Below are 17,895 nucleotides of genomic sequence, written 5' to 3'. Positions count from 1 at the left end.
GGTTAGCAGGATGCATTATACAAGTGACAGACAAATCCCGCTATTTTGTCTGACAGAAGTGGGCTAAGTGTTTGCTGTGGTTAGGTTTTGATTATCTGTCGTTCCTCTAGTCTGTCAGTTTTACGCTTTTGCCTGATGAAGAAAGGTCTACCTTTCAAAAGCGCTTTGTTTATAGGGTTTGGTGTTTTTGAATACAAAATTAGAAACGTTTAGAGCAAATAGCCTTCGCGGAGCTTAGCACGATAATAAACGAACAAAGGAACAAAGTTTCTTCGGAAATGTTTCCCAATAAATTACATATAAATTCTGCATGACCAACACAAAATAGCATTGTCTGTGGTAGGACAAAGAAATACCATCAAGTTTTAGAGCAAACTCAAATATTTCGAATTTAACGTTTTTAAGGAGAAATTTCCCAATTTTTATTTTGTTTCAACCAGTTACAATTGTACACCACTCTTATGCCTGGGCCAATCGTCTTCACACTTGAAGAGCATCTACTTTGATCTAATTCGCATATATGCACATACTATTTTTATGTTTTTGATTTATTTTTATGTTCCGATTTTTAAAGGGTTAAAGGTCATACAATACAAAAAAATGTATTTTGACTACAGTTTTAGTTTTAATAAGTATGATTCCAGCATATAGTTTTACTTCACATAACCGTTTCATGGTGGTTTAGTTTATAAGCGCATCTTTGTTACAGTGTACAAGTGTTAGTTTATAAGCGCATCTTTGTTACAGTGTACAAGTGTTAGTTTATAAGCGCATCTTTGTTACAGTGTACAAGTGTTGGTTTATAAGCGCATCTTTGTTACAGTGTACAAGTGTTAGTTATAAGCGCATCTTTGTTACAGTGTACAAGTGTTAGTGTATAAGCGCATCTTTGTTACAGTGTACAAGTGTTAGTTTATAAGCGCATCTTTGTTACAGTGTACAAGTGTTAGTTTATAAGCGCATCTTTGTTACAGTGTACAAGTGTTAGTTTATAAGCGCATCTTTGTTACAGTGTACAAGTGTTAGTTTATAAGCGCATCTTTGTTACAGTGTACAAGTGTTAGTGTATAAGCGCATCTTTGTTACAGTGTACAAGTGTAAGTTTAGAAGCACATCTTTGTTACAGTGTACAAGTGTTAGTTTAGAAGCACATCTTTGTTACAGTGTTAGTTTAGAAGCACATCTTTGTTACAGTGTTAGTTTAGAAGCACATCTTTGTTACAGTGTTAGTTTAGAAGCACATCTTGGTTACAGTGTACAAGTGTAAACGAGAAGAACAAGAACATCACGAATTTTTGTTAGATAATTTTAATATTCATTCTCGCTTGTTATATAGGGTTTGTTTTTCCGGGTGAAAAAACTGCAAAATGCAAGCTCTTTATTCACACAGAGAAAATAGTTACGCAACGCAATTTCCTCTCACACTTAGCCCACAGTGACTACACTTGCTCACAAAACTTTGCTTCGTTAACACAGGTCGTTGGCTTGTGGCCTTTCAGACACGTGGTTGTGTGTATAATATCAACAGTGCTTCAGCTTTGTTGTTTTTCTCTTGGTGCCTGGATCTTTTCTGATGACTTCGACATTGTTTTCGGTGATATATGTATTTCCTTTGAGATCTTTCTTACGTCCAATATTAATATCCCTCCTGGTTTCTCTGATAGAAAAGTTTCTACGATGGTGTTACGTGTCGTAATTTATCTCGGACGAGTTTCCGATTTCTTATGTTATATATGTACGCAAAACATATTTATCAATGTAATCTACACATGTTTCTAAATATTTATTTAACTTAAATAAAAATCAATACTAAAATAGATATACATTAGTAAATCTTTTACAATTGATACGTTTTAATTTTTATAAATGTTTGAATTTCACGCAGAGTTATACGAGGGTTATCTGCGCTAGTCATCCCTAATTTAGCTGTGTAAGACTAGAGGGAAGACAGCTAGTCGTCGCTACCCACCGCCAACTCTTGGGATACAGCTTTGCCAATGAATAGTGAGATTGACAGTCACATTATAATGCTCCCATGACAGAAAGGGCGAATATGTGTAGTGTGACGGGAGTTCGAAGCCTTGACCCTCATCGATCGCCCTAACCACTTGGCTATGATTTTGTAAACGACTGCGTTCTTTTATTCTTAATGAGGCAGTTGTTATTAATAAGATTCATAATTGTAGTTCCTGGCTTTTGTATGATTAAGATATTTATATCTGTGTTGTATTTCTTCAACAGTCTTTCTATAACCCAAGTATGTTTTATCTGATACGTTCGACGTAAGGAACTCTAATGTGATAAAGTTGAAGTTGTTTTTATCTTGAAGGTAGAATTACTAAAGACAACATCACATATATAAACAGAACTATCCCTCACCTTTATTTTTGCTATTCATCGATCTCATTTTTCTGAGAAGCTAATTTAACGCCATCTACAATCCTTGTCTTTGCCATCACGAGTCTGTAAATTTCTGCGAAATTCAAACAGTTTTACTGAATGTAATTTGCTTGGTGATCACACGATACTATGGCTCGAAACGCTGTATTCATTAAAATATAAATGCCCTTATTGTAAACGTTTACTTTTTTATATTTTTGAATTCAGAGGTTTATTTTAAGTACTGAAAAAACGAAGACAATACACGATAGGAATAATTAACTTTTATTTGCAATTGAGTTTTATATAATTAACTTAAAAGTGTTATGAACCTCAATAAACATAAGGTAAAATAAATAAGGAAAATAAAAATAATTTAACCAAAAGGAAGGTGGTGTCCATTAGAGAGAAATGCTGTTCGTCAATATGAGACATACAGCTTTAAATTACTTTATTTTTTTCGCTAACGACACAATTTCTTTTGTTAAAAATTTTCAGTTTTTATGACAAAATTAGATCAGTATTTTCACTTAGATTTCTGCTTTAGTTTCCACATTCCTCATCCCAGCAACTATTAATAGCTTTTGACCAAAGCAAGCTACCAGTTTAGATATGTACACAAATATAACCCAGTAATTAATGCAGCTAACTGAATGTACAGTGTCATAAAACAAAACAAATTGTAAGATGGCGACGTAAGCGAAAACTGATCAAACTTAGATTAAGATCATGGATTAGTGAAAATTACCTCTTTTTATTTTTCATTGAAGTTTTTATAATGTACAGCATCTTGGTTGTTGTCTGGTATTAAGCACAAAGCTACACAAAGAGCCATCTGTACTGTGGCCACCACGGGTATCGAAATCCGGTTTTTGGCAGTATAAATCCATAGACATACTATACCGCTGTGCCACTGGGGGACAACAGCATCTGGTACATTGATTCAAATGTACAGATATTTTAACAGTGAATGTCTTTTTGGTTTTTTATTGGTGGAAACAAGCGTAAGGTTGGATTGATAGGTAGTGATAATAATTGTATGTTGATATAAGTTGGCGAGATGGGTGAGCAGATATCATGTTTCAGCATTTCTGGTAGTGTTTCAAGGGCCCTCAGTGGTACAGAGGCGGGCAAAGAACAGACAGCCCATTGTGTAGCTTTGCGTTTAATTCTAAACAATCAGAAATCAATGTTTGGGGAAAAAATAACTGTCCACGAACATCAGCATATTTAGAAGAATATATTGTGAAGAAAAAAAACCTAAATAATATCCTGATCGTAGTATATTTTTGCTGGAAGTTGTTTTACGTACCTTAAATAATTTGTATGCCATTTAATTATAGTTTGTTGTTGTGCATAGACTGTTTTGTAAGTGGTACACGGTTGCAGAAGGAGATATCTTGTCTTATTCACACGACAGTATGGTATTTTGTACACAGAAGACAAAATTTAATATTAAGTTAAAAGTATAGGGTAATAATAAAGACAATCCCATATGTAAAACGATAACATGTAAAAAAATGTCCTAGGTGGATTATTGGAGTATTTCAAATACAGTGCACTACGTTATCCTTTCAAAACAGTCTCTGTAAAAGTGCTTTGCTGTCGCAATTAAAAAACAAAAGTGCTCTAGTTGACGATTTTTGGGGTACTGGAGTTAAATATGTTTAATGATGTATGTGATTTCAGATCGAGATTAGATTAAAAACCATCTATCGTCTTATATGTGGTAACATAACTCTTGTAAGTGGGCCAGGTGGGTTAAGCCGTTCGACTCGTAGTTTGAGGGTCGCGTATTCGAATCCCTCTCGCACCAAACATGCTCGCCATTTTAGCCGTGGGAGCGTTATAATGTGACGGTCAATTCCATTATTCGTTGGTAAGAGAGTGCTAAATTACGGACGGTTAGCGCAGATAGCTCTCGTATAGTTTTACGCGAAACTAAAAAAAACAAATTCTTGTAAATTGATGAAATATAGAAATAACCAACTTTCCGCAGACGGTGTAAATTTAGTTTTGTTACAACATTAACAGTATTTTTTACAGTATAGGTTAGTTTAAAGTCAAAATAAACCTTTAGCTATAAAAATAAAACAAGGTTTTATTAGAAGAAAATAGCAAAGAACACGTGGTTTATTCACATGGAAGAGCATCTTAAAATGCAGAGATTTATGATGTTGAAATTACCTTATTTTCAGCAATATATATATATATTTTACAATATAGATTAGTTTACACTCAGTTTGTAGTAAGGTGCACCTTTAGTAATTAATGAAAAGAGAAAATGCCAAACTCCACATTAGTTATTCACATGGAAGATAGTTTTAAAATGCAGTCGTTGATATATGGTGTCGAAATTATATTATTTTCAGTTTTAAAGTTTAGGATATTTGTTATACGGGTTCCATTAAGTTGTGTTTTTTCATTTTTATTATTTTTTTTACATATTTTGCTTCCTGATTTTCATTAACTCTGTTTTGAAACATTGAGAATTGATGTTTTGATTAAAACTTGCTAAAACGAGTTTAAAACATTATTTCCTTCCAACAAAGTAATTTCATTAGTTGTAAGTCGTAGTCTCACATTAATTTTATTGTGATTAATAACTATGCTAAAATGTTACGTTTATGAACACCTTATTCCTTAAATACTAATTAAACGTATATACAGAAAATTTAGGTTACGTTCCTTCTACTTTAAACACATTTCCACGATGTGTTTATTACCAAAGATATAGTAAAAAAAAATGACAGTAAAACTATATGTTATTATTAGAGTCATATAGAGATAATAGATAGTCGCACTGTCACCATGGTATAACCAGAGGACACAATGAACACAAGCTCTGGAATAGTCACGACATTAACACGCACTTACATATAGCGCTTCCTATGTACTGAATCGTAACGTTGCTAAAAACACAGTTGGGCTATATTCCTGGATTTTTAGCTCTTTTTGAAATCAACAACAATAACGTTAGCTGCTACATTTATTTATCTACCTCACGTATAAGCCGCGTGTCAGAATACATTCTGCCAGCTTTGCTATTTGTAAGTACATTTAACTTGATTGGTGATTATAAATATCAAGTCATTGACTCAAGTGGTATTACAAACCTGTAATATTTTAACGTACTTTGACATAAGAAGAACAAAGCAACAGGACTATTCATACCTTATACATCAGGTGTTTGTTCCTAAATGTTTTCGCTTGAGGTTCCATTACCACAGCCACCCTGGCTGAGTACCCCCACCTAATTTTCGTTCTAATTTATTTTTTAAATAAAAATATCAAAATATAAGCAGTGTTTATTGCAGTAAATGAAATTATAACTGAAAATATTGTCGTGTCTAGAGTAAAGAAAGGTTTACAGAGTTGTTTCCAGTGCAATGTCAGTTGTCAGGGTTACCGGTCGCCCTACATTGTATCTTTTTTGTTGTTGTCTTATTCAGATAAAGTAAAAGTTTTAATTTTGCCCTCGTTTCTCTGTAACTCAAAATGAATATAATATTTAAAATATTCAAGTTTTAGTTGGAGAATCTCCTGATAAAGATAAATTACGTTTTTCTTAACCTGCCATTGGGTAGCCACAGTAATTGTGATTTGAAAACTGTTTACCTGCGAGAAAAAAAACAACAAACAAACTAATAAGCGACATTTTTTTAGTTCGTTCAAGACAAGTTAGCCTCCTTTTTTGTTGCGTTTATTATTATTTTAAACTAAACTTTTAACACATTTTGTTTATTTGTATTTTCAAAATGCGTTACATCAGACTGCTCAGCAAATGATAAATAGTGTGTTATTGTAAAGTAAAGTGTTTTAGACGTATTATATTGTCTCTCTTTATAGAATAAAAAGTTTCCACATTAGAAATCTGGTAATCTTACAACACTGTCTTAGTTCATCTTTGTTTAAATGTTTCTGTCTTCTTAGTACGTGTGTCTGGTAGTGACACTTTGAAAATGCAAAATGTGATTTGTTTGGTAATTAATTCGATATACTTGTGTTTCAGTATTTTCTGTAAAATTTAAAACTAATGTATACAAGTCACTGATGCTATATAATAGGTAAGAAAGTCAGCAAAAATAGTTCGAATGGTAGAAACAGGAGTTTTGAAGAATTCAGTATCCATTAGTCTAGCCAACTGATAATACCGTCCGACGAACTATATAATCCCAGGTGACAGAGTTTATCTACAATGTTGCTAACTTCTCAGTGTATCACTGATATAGTGTGTATCATATCGATGTGTTAGTAAACCACTTTATTCTTAAATGAGTAGTATACATATTCAGTTATTGTATGTAATGGCTTTGCACTACCTTCTGGTTAAAATTATATTATTATAGCATTTTAATTTATTTGAACGTATAAATCTTTACTTTTTCTAGCAGATTCTTAGTACAGAAATCTGTAAAAATTTTTACTTAATCATGGCTATGTGGTTAAGGCACTTGACTCGTAATCCGAGGTTCGCGGGTTCGAATCCCTGTCACACCAAACATGCTCGCCCTTTCAGCCGTGGGGGCGTTATAATATTACGGTCAATCCATTTATTCATTGGTAAAAGAGTAACCCAAGAGATGGAGGCGGGTGGTGATGAGTAGCTGCCTTCCTATTAGTCTTACACTTCTAAATTAGAGACGGCTAGCGCAGATAGCCCTCATGTAACTTTGCGCGAAATTCAATACAAACTTAATCATAACCGAATAGCATTTGTTAAAAAAATAGTATTAAAATACTTTTAATCTATGGTTACTTATTGTGGTTCGAGTTAGTTGCTTATCTTAATTTTCTTATCTTCAGAAGAAGAATATTCCAAATTCTTAAAGCTGTTTATTTATTTCTGTTTCAGTTCACGTTCTAGGGATTTTATTTAGACGAGTTTTACTATGTGTATTTGTCACTTAGTGGCAAACATTTCATCCCATTGTCCACTACGTTATCTATTTTCAAAGTATTGGTTAATGTTATACCATTTAATATCGGATTTATGTTTTTGCTTTGATAGCAAACATTTTTTGTTTCTTTTCGAGCATTCACGAAAGCTACTCAAGGATTATCTAGACTATTTGACTCTAATTTTTGAAATGAGAGACTACAGGGAATAGAGCTCTGTTTAACAGCACCCATCGCCAATTTTTGGGCAATTTGAATTTGATTAAATAGTGAGATTTGATCATCACTCTTATAATGCATCCCCATTCTCAAAATTCTGAGAGCAGTTGTTATTATATGTTTTAACTGAACGTAAGAGTATGGACCCACAGTTCCATAAACTGGCTCGTTAACTATTGGGCTAAGCTCAGCCTGGTGAGAACATGGAAATTTTATAGTGCAGTTGCAAAATATCGAATTAACGTAACTCTAGCAGCTAAATAGCTGGACGTTAAAATTTTTCAATTGTTAACTATGATAGTACATAAATAAAGTGATTCTTAGTTTAAAACTTGTTTCGTATGCTTAATAAATAAAATCACTTTAATCGTTCTCAGTGGGATAACGGTAAGTTTATGAACTTATCCCCTCGGTGGACTCATCAGATAACTTTGCTCTAAACTATAAACTATAATTTTTAATCAATTATTAATGTCTGTATTTCAAACATCTGAATCACCTATCAGTTCTGATTTTGTTTTAAGATTCTACCATATTGTTATATACATTCTGTTGAAATTTTCTAAATTGAAAGCAAGCATTTCAAGTTAATAACTGTATATTTTGTCATCTTAGTAGCTACTATTAGTCCAGTCTTTTTCATTGTTTTAATTGCTGTTCTCCAAAACCCTACGTGGAATTGCTTACTTGATAATTAGTTTTAGACTTATGAATTGTTGTAATAGAAGAAAAGAAGCCGATATTAAATTATAGCCATTGTTTTTAATAGAGGGCTTCAAGTGACTTAACTGTAATTAATATCAAGTACTGAATAATTTACATTCATGTTTGGTGTTATATAAGATACTAAAAATACATGCTTATTTATAACACATTTGTTTAGCTATTGATCCCTAATTTTGCGTCATAAGTCTTTAAGCGTATTGCGAAACCAGAAGGTGTTGGTGGGCTTTATTACATATATACAACTAGTTAAACTATAAGGACGCTTAGACTTGACAACATGTATAATGAATTACTCCATAATTTAACATTCACAAATAAATATTAAAATAAATCCTTATGTATAATTTTTGCAAGTCTTTGTGACATAAAATAACAAAATATTTTAATGTGTTTCTGTTGCTTCGATCCAGCATCTAAGGAATTTGAAAGTATAACATTTATGTTGTACCGATGGCGTGTTCGATATTTGGACAGATTTAATTGACCTATCAGATAGAGCTAAAGTTAGTTTTGATGTGATGTATCTTACAAACGCTTATTAATCGGAATACTACAGGTACTTGACCAGGAACGTTTATAGATTTCGAATATTACAAACCGTTTAATTTCAGAGAATTAACTTCGAACGTTAGTATTTATACGGGGACATTAGATATTTTTGTCAGTGAAAATATTACGGATGCTCAGTGAAGCAGCTAGCCAGCTTTCTCATGAAGTTAATTGTACCTGTGTATCAACATAGAATTAATTTGCTCCTCGTGAACCTCTATAAAATATTCAGTTCCAGAGTCAGTATTGTTTGTAAGTTTGTAAAACTTTTGTATATAAATTATTTTTTGTAATTATTTGTAACAACCGTTATTGTAACTTATTGTTGTTTATATATTAAGATATGTTTGTGTTAAGAAAGAAAATTGTATGTATCAATCTTGTTGGCAAATATCATGAATTTGATACATAATCTTTGAAATCGTAACATGTTAACATACGAAACATAATAAATTGGAGACTCGTCCGAGATAAATTATAATACGTAACAGTATGCACTTAGCCATATCATTATTTGTCACATTTGCATACATTAAAGTGTTCCTAAACGTGAGAAGTTTGAATAATTTTATTTGATGTTACTGTCTCAGTATCTTCTGATAAACTATAAACAGGACACATGAGTTGTACATTTGAATATCAACTATTAATACAAACCTAAGCGTATTTTTAATTCTATTTATTCACCATAAAGTAACTTACGTTCTTCTTTTTGTTCGAAGAAGAATCATCATTGAAATAACAGGTCAGTTCTTCTATATTATATAGGAAACACCCCGTTCAAGAACCTATTTCTTTCACCATCGGAACTGTGTAATTTGGTGAAGGTCATTTGTTACATGTGGTATATAATCATTGAAATACAGTTCTGTTTTTGTTTTCCGTCGGTGATATGCAACAACTCTTAGAATTCTGGCTAGTCCTTAAGTTGCACAATGTTTTTCATAGAAACAAACAAACAAATAAACAATAATTACATGCTTCGAAATAGTTCTTAATGAATTGTAAAACGAATAGATCTGTTTATTACAGCCTACAACATCCGTCAGTTTAGATGATAAATCCTGCTAACAAGATAACTGTGTGGCGACTTGACTAGAAATGGTCTCAATATTAAGTAGTTAAAGCTGGAGTAGGTGTCGCTAAAGTAACAGGTGCACGAGGGATTTAAATAATGGAGCCTTTGTGGCATCTTTTAATGTGTTTTCGCGTTATTCGGGTGTGATGGCATGTAGTACAACGGATGTAATAGAATTAAGGGATTTACAATATATTTTGTTCGTTTATTTTGTATTCAATAATACGCATTGCCAACAAATTGTGTTGCTATTGGCTTTACAAGTTCGCAAGGTAGAGAGACAGAAATAAGTTTTATTTATCGCTTACAATACAATAGTATTTCCACTAAGATAAGTTAATAACTTTTAATAATGTTATTATATATATTTTTAATTTTATTATGTAAATAAGATCTTAAAAAATGAGTGCACGTCAGATGTTTTAATTTTTGCCAAATATATTTTTTCTAAACTTTCAAAATCGTCTTCTTGAGACCACTGTGGATCTGGTATGTAAAGACAGAGTTATTTGAACCAAGATGTACTGTCTACTTTGAAAACAGTGCCCCTTATTTTGGAATTTCAATTAATTAGGTAATAAATCTACCCCGTCTTTCCATTTAAGCACCTCAAAGACCTTTAATGAAGAAGAAAATATCACCTCCTCTTCCTCAAAGTCGTGAAGTTGGTTGTGTACTGCAGGTTATATGAAATATTACAACCGGTTATTGTGTTTCCCATTATTTAAAGGTTCATGAGCTTCATTCTTTGGTCTAATTTTTTTCGAGTGTAGAACATTCGCTTTCATGGCACATCACAAATATTCCTGATATTATGTACAAAATATGACAAAACTGCCAGATGCTTAAGGCGCTTGGCTTGTAATCTGAGGGTTACAGGTTTGAATTCTCGTCACACCAAACATGCTCGCCCTTCCATCCGTGAGGGCGTTATAAGTTACAACCAGTCCAACTATTCGTTTGTTTGTTTTGTTTTTGGAATTTCGCACAAAGCTACTCAAGGGCTATCTGAGCTAGCCGTCCCTAATTTAGCAGTGTAAGCCTAGAGGGAAGGCAGCTAGTCATCACCACCCACCGCCAACTCTTGGGCTACTCTTTTACCAACGAATAGTGGGATTGACCGTAACATTATAACGCCCCCCACGGCTGAAAGGGCGAGCATGTTTGACGCGACGGGGATGCGAACCCGCGACCCTCAGATTACGAGTCGCACGCCTTAACACGCTTGGCCATGCCCCCTTCCCCTCTCTTCGTTGGTAAAAGAGTAGCCCACGAGTTGATGGTGGGTGGTGATGACTAGTTGCCTTTTCTCTAGTTTTACACTACTAAATTAGGGACGGTTAGCGCAGATAGCCCTCATGTAGCTTTGCACAAAATTACTAAAAAACAAACAAACCTGGCATAAAATAGTAAATGATATCAAAGCATTGACGTGCTTCTATATTTCGTATTTTAAAATGGTCTGTCGTATTCATTAGGCATTTTAAAGTATTTTGAAATTTAACTGATTGCTCTGAGTACTCCATGTTTGTTTTCCATTACCTACTGGGTAGATTGTTAGTGTCAGTAGCTGTTCTCATTCGTCCTTTGTAAGTTTATTCATAACTTTATTTTTATCAATGGGAGGAATTTTATTGTTAAGAATTCCAAAATTCTAAATATTTCCAGTTCCTGGTCCATTTTGTGCACGATTTTGACTACAAATTATTATAGTGCAACGTGAAATTATATACTGAAATAACTGCAGAAATATGGTCCAAATTCGATATCTAAGGGCGTGTTTGAGAAACCTAAACGCATAGAAGTCCATAAGAAATGTATTTGAATGGTTTACTTTGAATTCATGTGTATACTTTCATCGTTTGGAGCAACTGCCGTGAGGACTTAGATGTGTGACTGGTCACCTTGTTTTGATAAAACCATATCTTACTGACATCCATATAAAGATGGCACAGTTGTGTCAGAACATTAACCAATAGTTTACAGATTTAACTTTGGTACTTTCTCAATTCTCTTATCTTACCATTATAACTGTGATCTGCACCATAAATCCCTTGAAAAAAAATTGCGACAGGTTCATAACCATCTTTAAGATGTTGTGTCAACAGCAGGACTATAATACATTTCCTGGACTTTTACAGATACTTAAGTGGACATATACTTCATCTAATGTGATGACATGATTTCACTCTTCATGTGCCAGATATCGTCTCTAAAGCTTTCAATAGTTATTCTACCTTCACGATATATGTTTTGGGTGAACCTTTTGAACGCGGCCCTCGTGACGCTTTCATAAACCTCAGTTTATGTAAATAATTATTATGTTTACAGTTCCAAGGAAGGCTCTTACATTAGTTATAAAGTACTCTTTCATTTGGACTGCTTTTGTGGCATCATGTTTAAACTTCTTCACTGCTTCCGGTGGTAGCTTGTTGGTTAGTCTGTTTTCACCAGCTGGGTTTACGCTTACTTTTGCTTTACTAATGTGTTTAACACTGTAGAGATCCTTTTATTGATGCGTTCAAAATTCTTACTTTTTATGTTTTTATAATCAAGAAATAATGTCACTTTAATGTCATTCTTCCAAAAGGTTACAATTTTACGTTTATTCTCTACTTACGAATCACTTAACTTCTTCTGAATTTTAACAAGAGGGTCAGGGGATTTAACTGTGTAGTCACGGGAATTATGAAGGAGAAGGAGACTGGACTTGTAAATTGTTATCGTAAATTGCCAGCAAACCTGTGTATTGGGGAATCAGTGTCGGTGTGTATTATCTTACCAGCGTTTCACAGTTTATATACAGTTTGCATGTATATGTTTCTCTGCATGGATTTGTGACTCTTTACACGTCAACTGTGTATGAATAATTTTATTAACAAATGACCTGAAGTTTTAGTCTGTTGATGGACGTAGATATAAGTTCGAAGTCATGGGGAAAAGAGCATCAGTCTTGTTTTGCTATAATATATGCGAAAGGTCTGAGAAAAAAAATAGTTCAGGAATCTTCTTAAGACGAGAAACTACGTGATATGTCTTGTATAACTGATACTTGACTACGTGATATGTCTTGTATAACTGATACTTGACTACGTGATATGTCTTGTATAACTGATACTTGACTACGTGATATGTTTTGTATAACTGATACTTGACTACGTGATATGTTTTGTATAACTGATACTTGACTACGTGATATGTCTTGTATAACTGATACTTGACTACGTGATATGTCTTGTATAACTGATACTTGACTACGTGATATGTTTTGTATAACTGATACTTGACTACGTGATATGTTTTGTATAACTGATACTTGACTACGTGATATGTTTTGTATAACTGATACTTGACTACGTGATATGTCTTGTATAACTGATACTTGACTACGTGATATGTTTTGTATAACTGATACTTGACTACGTGATATGTTTTGTATAACTGATACTTGACTACGTGATATGTTTTGTATAACTGATACTTGACTACTGACACCTGATATGTCTATTTTGTATAACTGATACTTGATCTACTTTTATTTTGTGAGTTTTATGTCTTGTATAACTGATATGGCCCATTGTGACTTTATACTTAATTTCAAACAAACAAACGTGATAAACATTTTGTCTCTCGTCTTTGTGTGGAAGATTCCAAAGATGTTACGTTATAACTGATACTTGTTAAAATCAACCAAACTATTTTTAATATTAATATTCGCTAATCGAATTTTGATACCCATGGTTGTAGAGTACAGATGGCCCTGACATGCTTAATTTCAAACAAACTGCATAGAGACCAAAATGAAACATTTTAGTCTCTCGTCTTTGTGTGGAAGATTCCAAAGATGTCAAGTGCGTTACCTACTACATTGATTGTGGAAATAGTATTGTTTCTTTTCCAAAATAGAATTTTGAGCTGAAGTCTTCACGTACATATATTGGGAACGAATGAAGTTAAAATCAACAAGCTCAATATGCAGCTTTAATATTAAGTTAAATATTAAATTTACTATTTTTAATATTAATATTCGCTAATATCCGAATTTCGATACCCATGGTTGGTAGAGTACAGATGGCCCATTGTGTAACTTTATGCTTAATTTCAAACAAACAAAGAAAGCATAGAGACCAAAACGTCGGTGAGTGGAAACATTTTAGTCTCTCGTCTTTGTGTGGAAGATTCCAAAGATGTAGTTACCTACTACATTGATTGTGGAAATAGTATTGTTTCTTTTCCAAAATAGAATTTTGAGCTGAAGCCTTCACGTACATGTATTGGGAACGAATGAAGTTAAAATCAACCAAGCTCAATAGAGGTTTAATATTAAGTTTAATATTAAATTTACTATTTTTATTAATACGCTAATATCCGAATTTCGATACCCATGGTTGGTAGAGTACAGATGGCCCATTGTGTAACTTTATGCTTAATTTCAAACAAACAAACAAAGCATAGAGACCAAAACGTCGGTGAGTGGAAACATTTTAGTCTCTCGTCTTTGTGTGGAAGATTCCAAAGATGTCAAGTACGTTACCTACTACATTGATTGTGGAAATAGTATTGTTTCTTTTCCAAAATAGAATTTTGAGCTGAAGTCTTCACGTACATATATTGGGAACGAATGAAGTTAAAATCAACCAAGCTCAATATGCAGCTTTAATATTAAGTTAAATATTAAATTTACTATTTTTAATATTAATATTCGCTAATATCCGAATTTCGATACCCATGGTTGGTAGAGTACAGATGGCCCATTGTGTAACTTTATGCTTAATTTCAAACAAACAAAGAAAGCATAGAGACCAAAACGTCGGTGAGTGGAAACATTTTAGTCTCTCGTCTTTGTGTGGAAGATTCCAAAGATGTCAAGTACGTTACCTACTACATTGATTGTGGAAATAGTATTGTTTCTTTTCCAGAATATAATTTTGAGCTGAAGCCTTCACGTACATATATTGGGAACAAATGAAGTTAAAATCAACCAAGTTCAATATGCAGGTTTAATATTAAGTGTAAAATGTAAGTACACCAAAATCCTTAAATTTTGTAATCAGAGAAAACGATTACAAAAACAAAAATATGGGTATAGTTAGTTTAATACCTGATTGTTGGGCCTGGCATGGCCTAGCGCGTTAAGGCGTGCGCTTCGTAATCTGAGGGTCGCGGGTTCGCGCCCGAGTCGCGCCAAACATGCTCGCCCTCCCAGCCGTGGGGGCGTTATAACGTGACGGTCAATCCCACTTTTCGTTGGTAAAAGAGTAGCCCAAGAGTTGGCGGTGGGTGGTGATGACTAGCTGCCTTCCCCTAGTCTTACACTGCTAAATTAGGGACGGCTAGCACAGATAGCCCTCGAGTAGCTTTGTGCGAAATTCCAAAAAACAAACAAACAAACCTGATTGTTGGCTTCATTCGCATTGCGTTTGGCATTTTTGTCACTAACACACGTGTTATTTGCGAAGTATTGCATGAGGTAATTAAGATTCAAGGCTCTACCTACTTTACATCTATGTTAGTGTTTTTAATGAGAAATATACGTGTTGCCCAGCGACCCGTAAGACAAGAATTGAAATAAAGTGTTATATATTTTCAATATCAATTCTGTAATAAAAAGTGATTGAATAATGTATTGAATATTGCTAATAATCCTTCACGAAAAATGCAAACTTCGGACACAAACATTAGTGGCGTTGGCTTACGATGAAGGGAGAGGTGTAGCGTTTCTCTAATCGGATTTATTTGTTAAAATTCGATTATTCAGTTCTTAAAGAAACAAGTTTAAAATTTCAGTGAATTGAACATGTTTTTTTTTGTTGGTTTACCGAACGGAAAACTGTCTCTTGGTCTAAAAAAAATGGAAAGTCACGTTGCATTATTGCCGATTGTACTTTTAAACACGGAAATTTCTTCAGATGGTGCAACATTTGTTTCACCAAATACAAAGCCGTTCAGTATCCTGAAATTTTGCAGTGTATTTTTGCTCATCAGTGCATTATTTTTAATTTGTTGGCCAGATTTCATTGAAGGGCTTTTTTATTATTTGCAGTTAAGGACTTTGAAAATCCATCTTGAATCGAAATGCAAGTGCTAGATTTTTACCGAGTAATAAGAAGGAATTTTTAATACCAAATGCAAAACCAAATTCTGCACTCCTTTTTTATTTTTCATTTAAAATTTTTATTTAGTCCACCACCGGTTATACCGAAAATTAATAATTAGTAGTGAACAAGCACGTAAGGTTTATCCCATCGTGGGAAATTTGGTTTGTCGAATCGAATGCGAAACCATCCGGCAAAAAGCAACTTTACAGCTATTAATTCTGCTGCATAATGTGTTTAACATTTCCTGATCCAATACACATTCATCCTCTGTACATTTACCGACAAGATGTACATTAATTAAAATATATATCTGTTAGGCTTCACTAATTTCAGTTGAAGGTGGAAGAGTTTTCAACAAGATAAAACTAGTGAGAAAAATTTCGATCAACTGTGAAGAAAAGATTTATTGTTCAGTTAGTGATTACTGAAGAAGGACATTGACCAATACGTTGTATCCACAATATATATGTCTGTGGTTAACTACTTGGTGTCTGACCTACAACATCCGTCGTTTTGTAAAGAAAAGCCAGTTTACTTTTTGATTATGGTCTAATATTTTAAATACATAGGATCAAGCTAAGAAGAGACATCTCAATGACTACCGTGATAGGTTTCGTGAAACATAGGTTTTAAGATTATTTTTCGTATATTTAACTGAGTTTGGTCTTTTTAAATGATACTATAAACGTAACCCAGCAAAACATTTAGTGGCGCGAGACTTGGATATCTGTTTCGATTTGCAACAGGCTAGGTATGGCCAGGTAGTTGGGGGCGCTGACTCGCAATCTGAGGGTGGCTGATTCGAATCCCTGTCATATCAAACATGCTCGCTTTTTCAGTCCTGGGTGCATTCTAATATGACGGTCAATTTCACTGTTCGTTAGTAGAATACTAGCCCAAGATGTGGTGGTTGGTGGTGATGACTAGCTACCTTCCTCTAGTTTTACATTGTTAAATTATGGAAGGTTAGTGCAGACAACCGTCGTGTAGCTTTGGGCGAAATTCAAAACAAAGCAAACTGTTTTGGTTTGCATACCTCACAGTTTATAGATGGACGAAATTGTGAATTTCATTTTCAATGTGTTTTTTGTAAGTTTTATGTAAAAACTCGCTAGTTGCAACTTTCGTTTAGGTTTTCTTTAGGCATCTTTCATCACGTAATTTTTTTAAATTTTCATTTCGAAAATTCTGTATTGGACCCCGTCCCTTCTCGCTCACCAACTCTAATGATGTCGCCACGCTATGGATATATGCATATGTGTGTGAGTTTCAATAGGACAATACGGAATATTTTTGTTTAGGTTTTACAGAACCCTTTCAAGTAAATCAAGTTATCATAGAGTCCGTTTTGACTATTATATATTATACGGTGAATAGCAGATATTAATCTTATACTAGAAGTTTTAACTGTTTTAGCGGTTTGGAGATAAAGAATTTTTCGCTTCTCATGGTTATTTCATTATCTTGATAGCTGACAAAGAAACGTGTAATCTTAAACAGTATGTTTTCTTTTTTCTAGACGTATTCTGGGCTGTTCTGTGTGGTGGTTAATCCATACAGGAAGCTTCCGATCTACACAGAGAAGGTGATTGATCTGTACAAAGGGAAAAAGAGACATGAAGTGCCTCCACACATCTTCACTGTTACAGATGTCGCTTACAGAAGTATGCTCCAAGGTAAGTTTGTTTGTGTGGATTAGTTCCATTTCTTTCATGACTTACGTGTACACGAATAAGGTTTGAATGTAAAAGCACTAAAACAAAATCTCCACACTTGCTGCCCCCACTCTCAGTGGCACAGCAGTATGTCTACGAACTCACGACGCTAGAAACCGAGTTTTAATACTCGTGGTGGGCACAGCACAGACAGTCCATCGTGTAGCTTTGTGTTTAACTGACAAAAATAAATACGTGTATATATATACGTTATTCCTTATGAGATCATGAG

General features: G+C 33.8%; 1 pseudogene across 1 annotated transcript in view; it reads left to right on the top strand.

Annotated features, from left to right (window-relative positions):
- LOC143255233 (uncharacterized) overlaps nucleotides 1-17,895 on the top strand; it is a 175,113-nt pseudogene that overhangs the window by 28,060 nt on the left and 129,158 nt on the right. Inside the window, exon 2 of the transcript XR_013030474.1 lies at nucleotides 17,468-17,624. The product of XR_013030474.1 is annotated as an uncharacterized LOC143255233 (transcript). The remainder of the gene's footprint in view (nucleotides 1-17,467; nucleotides 17,625-17,895) is intronic.

This window comes from Tachypleus tridentatus, chromosome 7 (assembly GCF_004210375.1).
Source record: "Tachypleus tridentatus isolate NWPU-2018 chromosome 7, ASM421037v1, whole genome shotgun sequence".
NCBI classification, from domain to species: Eukaryota; Metazoa; Arthropoda; class Merostomata; order Xiphosura; family Limulidae; genus Tachypleus; species Tachypleus tridentatus.
Note: the sequence above shows the minus strand (reverse complement) of the source record. Positions and strands in the feature narration are given on the sequence as shown.